This window comes from Anastrepha ludens, chromosome 5 (genome assembly GCF_028408465.1).
Source record: "Anastrepha ludens isolate Willacy chromosome 5, idAnaLude1.1, whole genome shotgun sequence".
Taxonomy (NCBI): domain Eukaryota; kingdom Metazoa; phylum Arthropoda; class Insecta; order Diptera; family Tephritidae; genus Anastrepha; species Anastrepha ludens.
In genome coordinates this window covers 19,415,682-19,432,170 of record NC_071501.1, presented here as the reverse complement: position 1 = coordinate 19,432,170, position 16,489 = coordinate 19,415,682, and the positions used below count along the sequence as shown (strand labels likewise).

The 16,489-nt window shown below is 34.2% G+C and overlaps 1 protein-coding gene across 2 annotated transcripts in view; it reads left to right on the top strand.

The window, feature by feature from the left end:
- Positions 1-1,520: 1,520 nt before the first annotated feature.
- LOC128863470 (prolyl endopeptidase FAP) overlaps positions 1,521-16,489 on the top strand; it is a 200,809-nt gene continuing 185,840 nt past the window's right edge. For both annotated transcript variants that reach the window (XR_008454605.1, XM_054102636.1), the window contains exon 1: positions 1,521-2,690. The gene's annotated coding sequence lies outside the window, so the exon portion shown is untranslated. The remainder of the gene's footprint in view (positions 2,691-16,489) is intronic.

Sequence of the window (16,489 nt, the reverse complement as noted above, 5' to 3'; positions counted from 1 at the left end):
TATTATATAAAAGAATCCACTTTTCATAACAAAAAAGAATTTTTAGAATAAAAAATTAGGCATTTAGAAACAGAACCTAAGTTCTAAAAAACTAGTAATAATATTTATATTCAAAATAGAATTTTTATAACAAAAAAGAATTTTTAGAACAAAAAAATTAGACATTTAGGAATAGAACCTAGGTACTAAATAACATTAATAATAATATTTATATCAAAAATCGGCTTTTTAGAACAAAAAAAGAAGACATTTAGACATTTGCAAATAGAAGCTGGAACATAGAACATTTATAATAATATTTATACCAAAAATCGACTTTTTATAACAAAAAATAATTTTTAAAACAAAAAAATTTTGATATTTAGAAACAGAACCTAAGTACTAAAAAACATTTATAATAATATTTATACCAAAAATCGGCATTTTGTAACAAAAAATAATTTTTAGAACAAAAAAAATTTGATATTTATTATATACATTTATTATAATATTTATACCAAAAATCGATTTATTATAACAAAAAATATTTTTTAGAACAAAAAAAATTTTGATATTTAGAAACAGAACCTAAGTACTAAAAAACATTTATAATAATATTTAGACCAAAAATCGACTTTTTATAACAAAAAATAATTTTTAGAACAAAAAAAATTTTGATATTTAGAAACAGAAACTAGGTACTAAAAAACATTTATAATAATATTTATACCAAACATCGACTTTTTATAACAGAAAATAATTTTTAGAACAAAAAAATTTTTTATATAATATAGAAACAGAAGCTAGGTACTAAAAAACATTTATAATAATATTTATACCAAAAACCGACTTTTTATTGTATAACAAAAAATAATTTTTAGAACAAAAAAAATTTTGATATTTAGAAACAGAAATTAGGTACTAAAAAACATTTATAATAATATTTATACCAAAAATCGACTTTTTATAACAAAAAAGAACTTTCACAACAAAAAAAACCAACATTCAGACATTTAGAAATAGAAGCTAGGTGATAAAAAACTTTAGTAATAATATTTATGTGAAAATTCGACCTTTTATAACAAAGAATAGTTTTAGACCATAACTTTAATCTTTAAAAATGGTTTGCTTATAAAGCACTCTCAGCATAACTTTGCCGCTTTTCTGTTCCCAAAATCCTGTTGTGTTATTCTACATAGAGAACACCTTTAGAATGAAATTGAGTTAATTATCATCAATCATCTTTTTAGTTACAGCAGCGAAATTTTTGGTAACAAACAATACCAAAATTCTGTACAGTTGGCCACACTACTCAGCTGCGCTACTCTGTCACACAACTCTCCATACTCCTTGCGCAGTCGCTTTTGCACACTCTCTCTTTCACACACACACACTACTAATTCGATACTGTTACACGCTCACTGGCTCCACAACGAATGTGCTGGTGAACTTTTTGCCTATTTTCACTTTTCCCGGAGTATTTTATCTCCAGCAAATCGCACAGCTGGCTCAGTTTCTATTGAGACGTGCGACAAAGCGGTCGATAAAAGGAAAATAAGCCAAACGGAAAAGCGCGTGCCTGGGAAAAAAAACCAACGGCTAGAAAAGGATATTTTTGAGAACAATTAAGGAATTGAGGCAAAGCAAACAAAAGTTTTAAATGAATATTTATGTGCGTGTCAAGAGTGGAGTGGTTTTTGCGGTGAAAATTGTATTCGATTGCTATTTCGACAGCTTCTTCGCTAACTGTGACGTATTTTTGTGCGAACTTTTGCGCTAATTAAATACGGTGTAGAGAAATTTGTGCACATACATATCGAGTAGAGTAACTGTCACTTACGGACATATGTGTATGTGTGTCTGTGTGTGCCCGAAAGGAAAAGTATTTCAGGCCGTCATGCGTTTGTGAAATTCTTTGGCTTACGCTTTTTGTTTGGGATTCCCTCAACAGCTGCAGCGCAGTCAAAGGCGCACAAACGTACTTATATTTACAGTGACAGCATACATTTATGATATTTGTAGTGTTATATATGTATATATGTATGTATGCATGCACATTGTGTTTCATTAACGTTCGCACAGCTTTTGGCGCAGCTAAGTGGTTTTGAAGTGTAATTCGCAAGCGATTTCCGTGCATCCGTTTCCGGCGGTGTTTTGTGTTTTAGCCCGTAGTGTGCAACTGTATGTGCGTGCGTGTTTATGTGCGCTTGCTATTTGTGGCAAACGCGTGTTACAAGTGTACTAAATACCACTACTACACCACGGACTAAAAGCAAAAACGTGTTCCATCGAGTTGGCGCAATCCGCATAAAAGGCGTTTGAGCCAAAGCGGGGCGTGCTATTGTTTTCCCAACGTTTGTGTCGCCAACGTGATTTCCGGTCGCCCATTGAGTGGCCGCGTTGCACTGCTTTTGATATACTTTGCAAGCATTTTACTTATTTGTGTTCTTTTATTTTATGCTCAATGGCCGGCGTACATGGCGTATGAGTGATTTACTTACTTTTCCACCCCAATGCATTAGAAGCGCTGCAGTGAGCAGCAAGAATTTTTTTGCTTGTAAAGCAAAGCAACAAGCAATAGATAAAAGTAAGTGACAAAAGCGTGTCGGAAAGTGTTCCGGTCTTTTGGATTGTTATCGCATAACTGTAAACGGCGGAAGTGATCAGCGACAAGTAGGACGGACAATATGACACGCGTGCGTCGAATTGTGGTAAGTTTAGCGGACTTGAAAATTTATTTTCTTTCTATTTTTATTCTTTGTGTAAATATGTGAAATATAGACTAAAATTTGTCATCTAACTATTTACCATTTGTATTGCGAAAAATGTTTGCTTTTTGTTTTTTAATGTTTTATTGTTTGTGTCTGTTTTTTTTTTGTATTTATATTTTATTTTCATCAATTTTGTTCTCATTGCTGTGCACTGCAAATATCTTCAAAGTTTCTGTTTAATCAAGACTATTTTATTGACCAGCTTTGCATTCACATTTCGAGCTTCTTTGTACAGCTGATTGTGTGCGTTTTCCATATCCGTCCTGACAGTTCAGAAAGCCTCTACAAAGCGCATGTTGATAGCATTTCACCACTGTTTCAAAGTGGAATTCCGATAGTTAATTTCTTGTCTAGCGTGATTTTAATTTAGACAATATTGCATGGTCGCAACCTTATACTGACACTAATCTTGTCCCCAGTCAAGTAAACTCTAGTAGTGGATTATTTCTTGTTCATAGCGTTTTGAGTTTGAACCTCAAAAAAAAAAAGCGAATACAAATATTTTAAATAAACTTATAGTCCACTCATTTGGTAAAAAAAGGGAGTTACCTGGAAAGTTTTGTGGAGTTTTGAAACTGAATAATTTGTTTAGGTTTTGGGATGCTCTTTTCGAATTTCAACTTTGCCACCTCGTATCTGCGAGGCTAGCGCCGCCATATTGAAAAAATGACGCCTAAAAACCGATTTTTTACAATATCTCGCATTTTATGAGAAAAAAAGTATGTATGCAAAATTAAACTAGAGATCATTTCCTACATTTTATGTTAATACGATTTTTTTATAAAATCGATAGTTTTTGGCGTACGAGCGCCACAAAGTAATATTCACCTACACCACCAGGTTTTTTCGTATATTTCCACTTTCGCTCTACAATCTCTGAGACAAAGCATTATCCTCCATTCGATATTCATTATCCTCCATGCTCCATTTCCTTTATCGCTTTTCAATAATGAAGGCATGCGTACATGTGTTGCATCTTCAATGTACAAGGCATTTAAGCAACATTCTGGAGACATAAATGTTGGCGATGCAATGTATATCATCGACGGAGGGAGGGAACTTATTACACCGAGTCATTTGGCATCGTGGTGAACCATTTTCATCTATTTGCAGTAGCTACATCACGTACGTTCGATCTAAATATAAATCCAATGCCATAATCGTATTCGATGGATATCTTGAAAATATAGCAAACTGTAGTACTAAATTTGCGGAGCGATCCCGACGATCACGAATAACTGCTTCAGTAGACATACTTTTTGATAAGACAATGATTCCAACTGTGCCACAAGATAAATTTCTGGGAAATGATGCGAACAAGAACTGCCTCATTAAAATATTGAAAACAAAATTTGAAGCTTAGAATTTCATGGTCTTACAAGCCACGGAAAATGCGGATACGCTAATCATCAATACCGCAATACGTGTTTCACCAGCGTTCGACACCGTAATAGTGGTCGGCGAAGATATAGATCTTCTTATTCTTTTGACAGCTCTATGTACGCGATCAAACGTGTACTTTCTCAAACCAGGAAAATGGTAAAATTACCCAACAAATATATTCCACTGAAAGTATTATAGGTAGATCAAACAGCTGCCGATCATATTCTATTTCTGCATGCATTCAGTGGCTGTGATACAACATGTGCACTCTTTTATCAAGGAAAAATGAAATTCTTTAATGTATTCCGAAAAAATCCTAATTTAAACCAGGTTATTCAGGTATTTAAAAATCCAAACGTCGATCCAGAGATTATTGCTAAAGCAGGAGAACGTTTTCTTCTTGAATTATACGGTTACAGTGATGTGAAAAGTAAGAAAATCATGTCTTTAAATGAGTACAAGTATGCAGGCTTCACAAAATCAGCATATAAAAAAAAATTTAATATTCCGTCCCTACCACCAACAGAGGCAGCAGCACGACAGCATTCATTCCGAACCTATCACCAGATTCAGCAGTGGTACGGGAATGAACAAAATGCAGAACAATGGGGATGGAACAGAAACGAAAATGGGTTAGTTCCTGCTACGACACTCGAGCCCGCAGCGCCAGAATCCGTGTTAAAACTTATTTCTTGTAAATGTAAAAAGGGATGTCAGAAGGCCTGTGGTTACAGAAAAGCTGGGTTAAAATGCTCCGTTATATGCACAAATTGTAGTGGTGCTTGTAAAAATTCGCAAGTGCAATTGGATTACGATGAAGAAGAAAAAAGTGCGACTATTATAGAGCAAACGTTTGATGAAACGGACAACGAAGAGGATTGTGATGAGTCTAATAATCGTATCTCAGATGATGCGGACAAGATTTCAGTCTGCGACGTCTTGATCGGTGCCCAAGACGAACTCGCAACGCCTGGTCCATCAGGAACGGTAAAACGTAGAAGATTGCGCTAAATTTTCGAAAGTGTGCATCACATGGGGATTAGGGCTACAAGGGACTCCGCGATAAAAACAACGCGCCGCTTACTCTACCTCCAGGTGATGTGTAAATGAATTTTTTTTCGAAAACGCTTATTAAAATGTACTTTGCAGCGCGCATACGCCAAAAACTATTGATTTTACAAAAAAATTATAATAACATGAAATGTAGGAAATTATCTCTAGTTTAATTTTGTATAAATACGTTTTTCTCATAAAATGCGAGATATAGTAAAAAAAACTGTTTTTAGGCGCCATTTTTTTCAATATGGCGGCGCTAGCGTCGCAGATACGAGATGGCAAAGTTGAAATTCGAAAGGAGCATCCCAAAATCTATAAAAATTATACAGTTTCAAAACTCCCGCAAAACTTTCCAGGTCAAACTACCAGATAACTGGACTATTAATAGAATCTCGGATCTTATATTTACAAGCAATAATGTGAATTATGCTCTCATTGAAAATTTTTCTCCGATTTCTTCTTCGAACCCTCACTATGTTCCCAACTTTCTTAAAATTGAATTTTATGAGTTCTTTCGGTTACCTGCGAAAATGAAAATCTCTATTTTATTATCTACTATTTATTGGGACAAGTATTAGATGTCGCAAGTTGCAGTCCTGCAGTCAGGGATCACATCAATGCCACCAACAAAACGTATTATGCCTACCTTAACTTGTTCAAGTCCCGGCTCTTGTTTAAAACTCAAATCTTACTGTACGAATGTGAGGTATGCACTCTTAAAGTAATCGATTGTACGCTGATTGCTAGCATGGAAAGACAAATTTTAAGAATGATGTTTGGCCCAAATTGAATGGATGATGGCATAATCACATCCTGTACAACTCAAAACTAAACGATTTCACTCAGCCCGAAACAGCTGTGCCTTTTGTTAAAGCTCAACGTACAAAATGGCTGGGTCTTCTTACCGGTATGCCGGCTGACTGTGCCGTGAAGAATGTCATGACAGGAAAGGTATTGATCGTAAAGGCCAAATGCAGACCGAGGAAGCGTTGGATAGACGCAGTGGAAAACGATCTTAAGGATTTGGGAAAGAAGAAGCGTGATCTGTTGGGTTCAATTCTTGTGGTGATTGCTTTTTATAAGGGGCCAAATGTGAATCTTTATGTAAAATCCGCCAAATAGACGATTCATGAATGCCATAGAGAGAGTGGAAATCGTTCAGATATCGATGTTGCAGGCTGTTCAGCAAAGATTATCGCTACAGCAACAAAATTTTCAAAAGAACGTCTAGTTTTTGGTCTGCCAGTCTCTTCTTTATCCTCGCTAAAACCAGTTTCTTCAAATTTTTTCAGCAACCTTTGAATTGTTGACTGATTTGGTCAATTAGTTCTACCAAGAAAAGAATAAATTTTGCGCTATGTTGATCGACTATTCCCATAATAAGTTGTAATAATTTTAAAGCGTTGTTTTTTCGAGTAAAATTATATATCTGCCTACTTGACAAATGTCAAAGATGACCTTCAAAAAGGTACCATCTAGAAAATATTCACTACTGTCAACTAAGCATTACGTTTGAAAGACCAATTATTTCTCTTGCTGCTACTTCTTCTAACCGCAGCTGTGTACGAAAATGTACCCATTTGCTGGCTTTATTTATTTGAATAGCGGCGATTACGACAATCAACCAAAGGTGCTTTGTAATGCTTACTGGCATAATAATTTTTGTTTCTTATTCATATTACAATTTTTTATTCATAAAAATACTTTATATGTGAATGTATTGCCCCGTGTATAAGTACACTAATGTTAGAATTACTACTATTTACATCTACAAATAAATATAAAATATGATAATACTGAAATTGCATGTCATGTCATTGCGACGTGGATAACTTTGTGTGATGGTGCGGTATTTACTTTGAGTGCCTGTATTTTGCTAAAAACAGATTTGTGTGCTCTCTATAAATTTCACATACACCCAAATGGTTATGGAAATAAAGTTGGCGTCGTTTATTCTTTTTTATATGAAGAAAACTAAATTTAATGTCAGTTTTTATTTCATCCGATTAAATTTTATGAATTTATTTATTTTTCCTATAAATTCGGTTTAACTCTGGTTTAACTAAAGAAGTTTTTTACCACATTTTCTTCAACTTGCTTACTTGTTTATGGGAAATTTCAGTAGATAAATTGCACTCAATAAATATAAAAAAAAACTTTCAATATACAGAGTCCGGCACGCGAAGTGTAACCAATTAAAGGCCATTGAATCTATTTACTTTTGCTCGATATGACCACCTTTTGCCTTGACTATGGCCTTGAGACGGACCAGAAACGAATCGCAAGCTGCCCGAATGTGACTTGCAGGTATTTTGGCACACTCGCGGACAATGGCTTTTTACAGCACCTTGAGACTGGTGAAACTTTTAGTTCGGACCTTGCTCTCCAAAACGGTCCAAAGAAAATAATCCATCGGATTCGCCTCTGGTGAATTTGAGTGCCATTGTGTGGACGTTATAAAGTTCCGAGCGTTGTTGTTTAGCCATTCTTGGTTCACTCGCCTTGTGTGAGACGGTGCCATGTCTTGTTAAAACGTCCATTGGTCTACCTCCGAAATGTTTGTCTGCCCGAGGCTTCGAAGCAACCTCCAGAACACTTTTCTGATAATATTTCGCATTTACCTTGACGCGAGGCTCAATGAAAACGATTGGAGAGGGCCCAACTGCGCTTACATCGGCCCAAACTATTACCTATGGCGGGTGCTGCCTCCTGGTGGCCAATCGATGACTCAAATTCTCGTTTGAACGGTGGGTCAAATAAACTCTAACGTTTTGGGAGTTTACCAATTGCTCAATTTGGAAAATTTTCTCGTCAGAAAACACAATGTTCGAAAATTTACCGCTTTCGGTTCTCTCAAGTCTGACTTGTTGCTGCTTTGGTGTGAGATCATGCGCCTTTTGGATCTGTGAGGCTTGACTCTGAGATCATTTTTGATTATGCGCCGGACCCTGCACCATAGTTCAAATGCTGGCTGCAATTCAATATTTAACAGTTTGTTCCAGGTTTCATGGAATTTTGGAAGACATTATAAACGATTTCGATTTCACAATTATTTGAAATATAGTTGAATCATATGTTGAAATATGTTTGAATTTGGTACAGGGTGATTCGATGAAAAAATAATTTCTGCTGCTGCTGTTGAATAGCGTTGTGCTCAATATCTGCATCACCAATACTGCAGAAACCTTATTTCAAATGCTCTACAGACGTCAACTGTGAAGGCTCATGTATACAAAAATTGTTTAAGCAAATTAATGAGGCAAACATATAAAAACAAGGTGGCGCAAAATTAATCACCCTATCGGAAGTTTTTTAATTTTTGCAAGTGGCATCGTACGACAATTCTATTTAAAAATTTGTGAGCTGAACAGCTGCAGTATACAAAGAGCCAAGCAGTGGAGCGTGTAGAAGCCAAAATAAAGGTTTCCATCACTTAAAATCATTTATTTTTTTATAATTTTTAATTCTGAAAAAGTTATGCAGGAACCGAATTGTATTTCCTACTCGTAAAACATGGACTAGTGTTTAGACAAGACTAAGAAGTAGAAAATAAAAATACAAAAATTGTTCGCTAATATTCCACATTTCTATAAATGGGCTAAAAGGTAAAGAATAGTTTTTTATAAATTTTGTTTATTCAAAAAAAAGAAACATTTCTGCATTGTCCTTTCGCTTTTCAGAATTTAACAGGACAATGCAGGAATGTGTTTGTTTGGAATAAACAAAATTTATGAAGAACTATTATTTACTTTTTCAGAATTTAAGATTACAATGCAGGAATGAATAACCGCGCCAACATCGCTACAAAGTCTTTAGTTTTTAATAAATAACGGCCCAAAAAAAAGTATCTGGGAGGAATATATTGAGACAAATTCAACAGCCAGAATAAATTTCGACAGGTTTATTTCATTATTTGTGTTTTTAATATTAAGTTTTTTTTTTCGTATTTAAAAAAAAACAATTTTTTTTTAATTTTTCTTAAATTTTTTTTTTTATTTTTATTTATATATTTTTTTAAGGTTCATTTCATTATTTGTGTTTTTTTAATATTTAGTTCTTTTCGTATTTAAAAAAGAAATTTTTTTAATTTTTTTTTTAATTTTTATTTATATATTTTTTTAATGCATACAAACACTACACACACCGTAATACATAAATAAATTCATAACGAATTGAAACTCATCCTATTTTTCATTTATTCGGAATCGGCCACATATCGTCGACATACATTGACAATTTTCATGCCAGAGAATAGAAGTGATATAATTCATTGGCAATCTCATTAGATTTAATTGATAATAAGTCTGTATATGATGATTTGATACGAACGATTTCATTCAACATTCAAACAATTAAAATTTTCTAACTTCTACTTAGACTAAAAATATCTACTGCATGACCACCACTTTGAGATCGATTTTAAGCGAACGGCATTGCGCATATACCCTAAGATCAGGTACCGAAAATGTTTAAATAAAACAAGATGGAGTTAAATTTCAGGCAAATTTATTTTATTTCCTTCAAAGTATTACCCGTCTAAAGCAACACACATGTGCGAACGTTTAACCCAGTCCTCCATGCACCCCTGGCAGGCCGACGAAGGGATGGCCTTCGCATTCTCTCTATCGACTGAAATCTCCTTTCAAGAAGTGGTAACTTCAACTTGGGAAACAAAAAGAAGTCGCATGAGGCCATATCAGGTGAATACGGTGCTTGCGCGATGGTATTTACTTGGTTTTTTGTCAAATAATCCAGCTCTAATTGGGCTCGGGGCGATGGCGCGTTATCATCATGCAAAATCCAAGAATTGTTTTCCCACATTTCTGACCGTTTGGGAAGTAGAGCATCTCTCAAACGCTTCAAAACGGATAAATAATATCCTTTATTAACTGTCTGGCCCGATGGAAGTTACTCATGGTACACTACGCCTTGGCAATCGCCGAAAACAGTCAATTAAATATTCCCGGTACTTTTTGATCATAGGGTATTGCTTTTCATATCAATTGTAGTGTACCTATTACATAAATCTCAGATTTTTCATTTTAAATTTCACAAATTGTTTGTAATAACTTTTCTTGAAATTTTAAAATTAAAGCTTATCCCGACGAATTTCACGTCTACGGGTCTCAGAGTTTTTCATTCGACTCATTCAATGTGCGTTTATTGGTATAAATACAATAATTTGTATAAATTATTGACTCGCAGCAATTGGTCCAATATACTACAGTAATGATTGAAAAAAATATATATATAATATATAAAAACACCCCAATTTGGGATTTTTATTTCAGGTTAGCAAAGATGATATTTGTAGAAAACAAGGCATTGAAAAACGAAATAGTACAATACAAAACCAACTTTGTGCCACCTGCGAGATTTACGATGCTGCTGTTGAATTAGGAGTTTCTAAAAAAGTGGCTCAAAATTAATCTTTCGTAAGGGAGCTAATGCGTTAAAATGTCATAAAAATTATTCCTCGTAAAATTTTACTATATGCACCTCAATAACATACTTCTCTCTCATATACGTTTTGGCTCTTTTTTCATTTATTCTAAAAACACATAGGCTAAATATTGCAAATTCAAAATGGCCGCAGCATAGAAATTTGAGCAATGAATGTAAAACGACTTAGAGTTTTTACTAAGTAGGTTTAGGTCTTTTAGCCTGCTTTCGAGTTATTGCGCACCCAAAAAATACTATTGCACATTGTAATTCAATCAACACTCAATCACTTCGAAACAAAATCACACTAAGTGTCAAATCTTTAGGTTAGGTTAGTTAGTGGTGGCTGATCTGTAAAAAAAATCTCACTTAGAGCGCTAGGCTCCATTGTGTTGCCAGTGCTATGTATCTGGAGCCGAAGATATCATTTTATAATGCAGCCGTTAGCAAGCCGTTCAGCCTTTTGTCAGTACTATCCTTCAAGGAGGAGAAATATGCTGATCCTAGGCACATTTTTTGAGCCGTACAGCCGTACAGGGGCAAAGTAGGTATTCCAAAGTACCCCAACATTCACTTCGTTGCACGTGTTCTACGCATCGCTCTGGAGTAATCCCATTTTGGCTGCGTAATGTGTGAGGAGACAGTGCCCCGTCAGTATTCCAATCAGTATTTTGTAATAAAGTTTGCAGTTTGGGTATTCCAAGTCCTTAACATAATTTTTGTAGTTTCTATTTATTTTCTACTCCTTTATGTACTGGTATCCAATAAATAGTGGCCGGTCCATAGCGGCAGAGTTCTTCTGTTTTGGATCTACTTTGTTTAATACATTCAGAGTTAGTGCAAGGAGATTTAATAGTCGCTTGAGTATCAAAGAAAATGTTTGTCTGAGTATTAAAAGGTATTAATTTCAGAGCTAATTCAGCTACTTCTGTGGCATGGATTTCAGCTTGAAATATACGACAGTAATTTTGAAGTCTGAAGGACTTTTGGAGACGGAATTACGGTCGAATCTCTTAAAACAAATTTAGTTTTATAGAATTTTCCTCAATATATTTGTGGCGATAAGTAGCTCTTTAATCAGTTCTCTGAGCCATAATTGAATGCTTTATGGTCATTTCCAGGAGGAGAAACTTTTTTTCTAACCAACAGTGATAAGAATTCAGAGGTGGTCTTTCCAATGGTTTGCAAATTTTTAATTCTTTTTTTTCTAATTTTTTTATATAGAATTAATCGAAGGGCATCGATGTGTGCAGTAAATTTTTCTGCCTAGTGTTTCCTGGAAAAATTGAAAAAATTACATTAAACTTTTTATAACAGTTTTGGCATTCATGCATTGGAAAGCACGGAAAGAAATTTTTATGTTGAATCCAAAAAGAAAACTGAACTTGAACTCGCTTTGGGTCGCAAAATGGCGTAAAGAGAGTTAGACTTCTAAGGATTAGAGTGCTCCTAAACATCATGCCTGCATTGAAAATTAGACATTTTCCTGAACTAACTGTAAGCCCATTGCAAAATCAGCAAAAGTAATTTTAAAAAATGTAAACTTAGAAATTTCCTTGAGTTCTTTCTTTAGTACGGAAAAAGCAAATAAGGCAAGAAAGATACACAATTTGAATAGCAGTACATACAAAAAGACAGTACTTAAGCCCGAACGTACCAAATGCACAAACATACATACACACATACACACATACATATATGCATACATGCCGTCATATGTGCACAAGTGCGAGTAAAACTCGTTATTGTCAAGGACGACATGCCGTCGTTTAATGTTGCCACTCAAAAGTAAGGCTAAGGTTAAGGATAACGTAAGACATGACTGTTGCTGCATACATATGCACACACCCACTCACACACATCCAGACTCAAGCAAACACACTCGTTTAAAGTGAAAAAAAAAATAAATAAAAAAAGCATACAAAAAACGATGTCATTAGCATACGAGCAAGTAAATGACTGAGCAAGGAGGACCTGTGCCAAGGAATAGTGACTCAAGTGAATGTCAGAAATTGTCGATGGTGTTGTTGTTGTAATGTCATGTCACATTTTTGATTGCTGCTCGGCTGCTTATTTATGCAACTGAAAGTTTGATTGAAATATTGTAATTGCCGGTATTTCTCAGCGAAATTGCATAAATAGGCAGAAAATGGAAATGAAGAGATTCTTGTGTACATAGAAATCTTTACACTTTAAGGTTCTAGCTCATTTTAAGCTTGCAGTTCACAATAGAAGTTGGTAAGAGACAAGAAAAGCCAATAGTAAAAAAAGAAAAATATTATAGTAGTTTTCATCATTTTCACTCTACTACATTTTTTTAAATTAATTTATTTTATTTATAAAATGACTTATAATTTATTTAATTTCTTCACTTTACTCTATTCTCTTATTCACATTTGATAATCATCTGCTGTGCAAATTTGAGCAAAATACATTTACTCAGTAGATTATCTGTACACACAACTATTCGCCGTAGTTGGCGTAGGCGTATGAGTGACTTCGTTCGCCGGCAATGCGCCGCCTCTGTTTCTTAATGTGCGCTTGTAAGTGTAGTTCTTACACTGAATATCTCTCAGAATTATCTTGTGGCGCTCATATTATGAATATGAATTGCTCCTTCAGTTTTATTAAAATTTCTTTTTGCTGTGATATTGGCAGAGACAGCAAGTAGTTATCATACTTAAATTCATTCCTTCGGGCTGTTCTTCCTCTGTCAACTCGGGCTGAGAACAGCTTCCAGTTTTCCAGTTCTTTATAAATTTTTGCACCCTAATTTTTTTTAAATGAAGGAACGTTTGATGGACTCACCATGAAATTCGATTTATTTTATAGACGGCCGATTGGTATTTTGATATAGCCGGTATTTACCACCAATGTGGAGCGAGAAAAGAAAAATAAGGTATAAAATCTATAGAAATGTTAAAAACAGCAAAATATCAATTTGTATTGAGGTACAGATAAATTCAAGCAATCAAGTTCACTTTCGTTTCCTGTGTTCGCACGCCTCGGAAAAAATTAGAAAGGCTACAAACAGCTTTTCGAAAGACCTGGGCATTATTTTATAACAAAATATACTACATATTTGAATCTATTGAAAAGCAATTTGTGGCGTCAATAAAACTCTAAAAAGTAACTCAATAGTGGGAACTTCAAACAATAAACAATATCTTATTTTAGGCATATAATATCTCTTATCACCGGCCACTGCCTTTTGGGCACTCACGCACGTCGGCTCGGGGTTCCTCAAACCGACCTGTGCAGATACTGCGAGGACGAAGATGAGGAAGTATCGAACAGGCATTTGCTGTGCAGTTGTCTCGGCCTAGCCAGAAGTCGACTCGCTCTTCTAGGCTCTCCAACAATTGACAATCTTTCAGTACTCTGAAAATCGAATCTCTCATTAAATTCTCGAAATGAATTCATATCTTGGACCAAAATCTATAGTAAAAATCTCGTTTAGGTGGGGAAATCATATAATATAATGAGCTCTAGGGCAACACAACGGACCCAACTTGCGGTCTATGTGGGACTCCGATACGGGGTCACCCTTAACCAACCAACCAACCAAGATTCTAGAATACTTCACTTTGGTAAGTAATTTTTTTGTTCAATTTGAAAGTAAAATTTTGTTTACATATTTGTGCAGATTGAAAAAAAAAATGTGTGTCGCCAATAAAACTCTACAAAATAACACAATAAAAAAATGTTATAAATTTAAAAATTTTATAAATTAAAAAAAAAATTCATAATATTAAAAATTTTTTTTTTAATATATTTAAAAATTATAAATTTTTTTAAGATTATTGTTTACTTCACTTTTATTATGGTCAACAATTTTCAATTTAAAAACAAAAAAAAAATTTATTTAAAAAATGTAAGAAAGAAAATTTTTGGAAAAAAAACGTTGACAAAAAAAAATTTTACAAAAAAAAAATGAGTTGCTTGAACTGAAAAAAATTTTGAAAAAAAAATGTTTATTGTATACTTCACTTTTATTTTGGTAAACAATTTTCTGTTCAATTTAAAAGTAAAATAAAAAATTTACTTAAAAAATTTAACTAAAAAAATTTTGGGGGGAAAAAAATTTACAAAAAAAAAAAATGAATTATTTGAATTATATAAAAACAAAGTTATGTATTTAAATAGAGGCACGATACATCATAAGGATTAAACTTTTTGAAATTATTAACATTAGTATTGACAATAGAAAATAATAAATAAATTTCATTAGTGCAAAGTGAGCAAAAGCTGCAGAGAAAGAACTTACAGATCCTTTCAAAAACCTTTTAAAGAGCCGCAACCGTACTTAGAATGACGGCAATACTTTGACTAAGTATATTATATTTCAAATGTGGGATAGTTAAAGCTAAAACTGCGTCCATTATCGAACACATAATCAGCCAGAGGAAGAAATAGAAATATAAAAAAAATAAAATAATGTTAATCTCAGTAATATTTCAGCACGAGCTCTATTTGGTAGAAAATTTCTCTTTCTCTCTCTCTCTTAGCTTCATTGTCTGTGGTGAATCATAGCTTCAACAACAATCCTCCTCCAATTCAGTCGCTCTCTTGCCTCGTTTCTCCAATTACGAACGTTCATCGCTTTTAAGTCAACTTCTACGTCATTAAGCCATTTCTTTCTTAGTGGGCCTCTCTTTCTTCCTTAGCAAAGTAAACACCCTTTCCTGAATTCTTTCGTTGGGCATTCTTATGATGTGGCCCATCCATCTAATCCGCTGCGCTTTAATAAAACGTATTACATTTTCACCACCTATAAGGTTTTCAATTTCGTTGTTGTAACGGCTGCGATACGTGCCGTTTTCAAGCTGAATAGGACCGTAGATGTTTCTCATTATGGATCTTTCAAATCGCAATAGCTGGTTTATATCATTAGCTTTCAGTGTTCAGATATCAGCAACATAAGTAAGAACCGGACGTAGCAAAGTTTTATACATCTTGATTTTCTGCACTCGTGATAAAACCTTTGATCTGAACAATTTTATATTTGCATAGTAGGTTTTATTAGCAGATTTAATTCTTTCATCTATTTCAATTGATGTGTCTTTACTCGCTGATAGAACGAATCCTAAGTATTTGAATTCATTTACACTTTCAAAAACAAAATTATCTATGGCTAGATTGTTGGCATCCATATTAGTAGAAAGTTTAGTAGAACATAAAGTTTAGTTACTTTAACAGATTTACTCCATTTTCTCATACGAAACTGAATATTTTTGCTTTTACTTTGGCAAAGCTTTTCTGAGCTGATTTCTTTTTGATTAGAATCATGACAAACTTGAATTGTAAAAAGCAATTTGGCGCTATTCAACACCAAAAAAAAATGCAAGTCAGCTATGTTGAGCCCTGAAAATCCTTGCACGTTTGTTGTTGATATCAATTCCGCGAATTTTCAGTTGCAAAAAATGTCTGTTTGGAAATCTACCTCTAATCTGTTCACTACCTAACAATGTTGTGAAAAGTGAAAATACCGTTGTAAGCCCGCACTGATATTCTTAGTGTGTATTCTACCTGAACAGCGTGTCCGATTTCCACTGAATTCTTGTTCTTGCCTTCTCAGTGGCAGCCCGTCAATCTATTTGCTTTTTCTATAATCTAGCACCGTTTTTTCTCTCACTACTTCTTCTTGCATTCTTGGCTTGACTTTGCAATTTCTTGCACTTCCATTGTATGTATTTTCTCCTCCTTCGCTTTAATCTTTTTGAAACTTTTATGAAACCAGAAATTTTCAAATGGCATGGCAAGTCACTGAAGTGGTTAGTTGCCTTAGCGCTTTCTGCTATTTTTTTTCCACGTTTTATTGCGCGCAATTTTAATTTCGTTGTCTTTCTTCTTTCTAT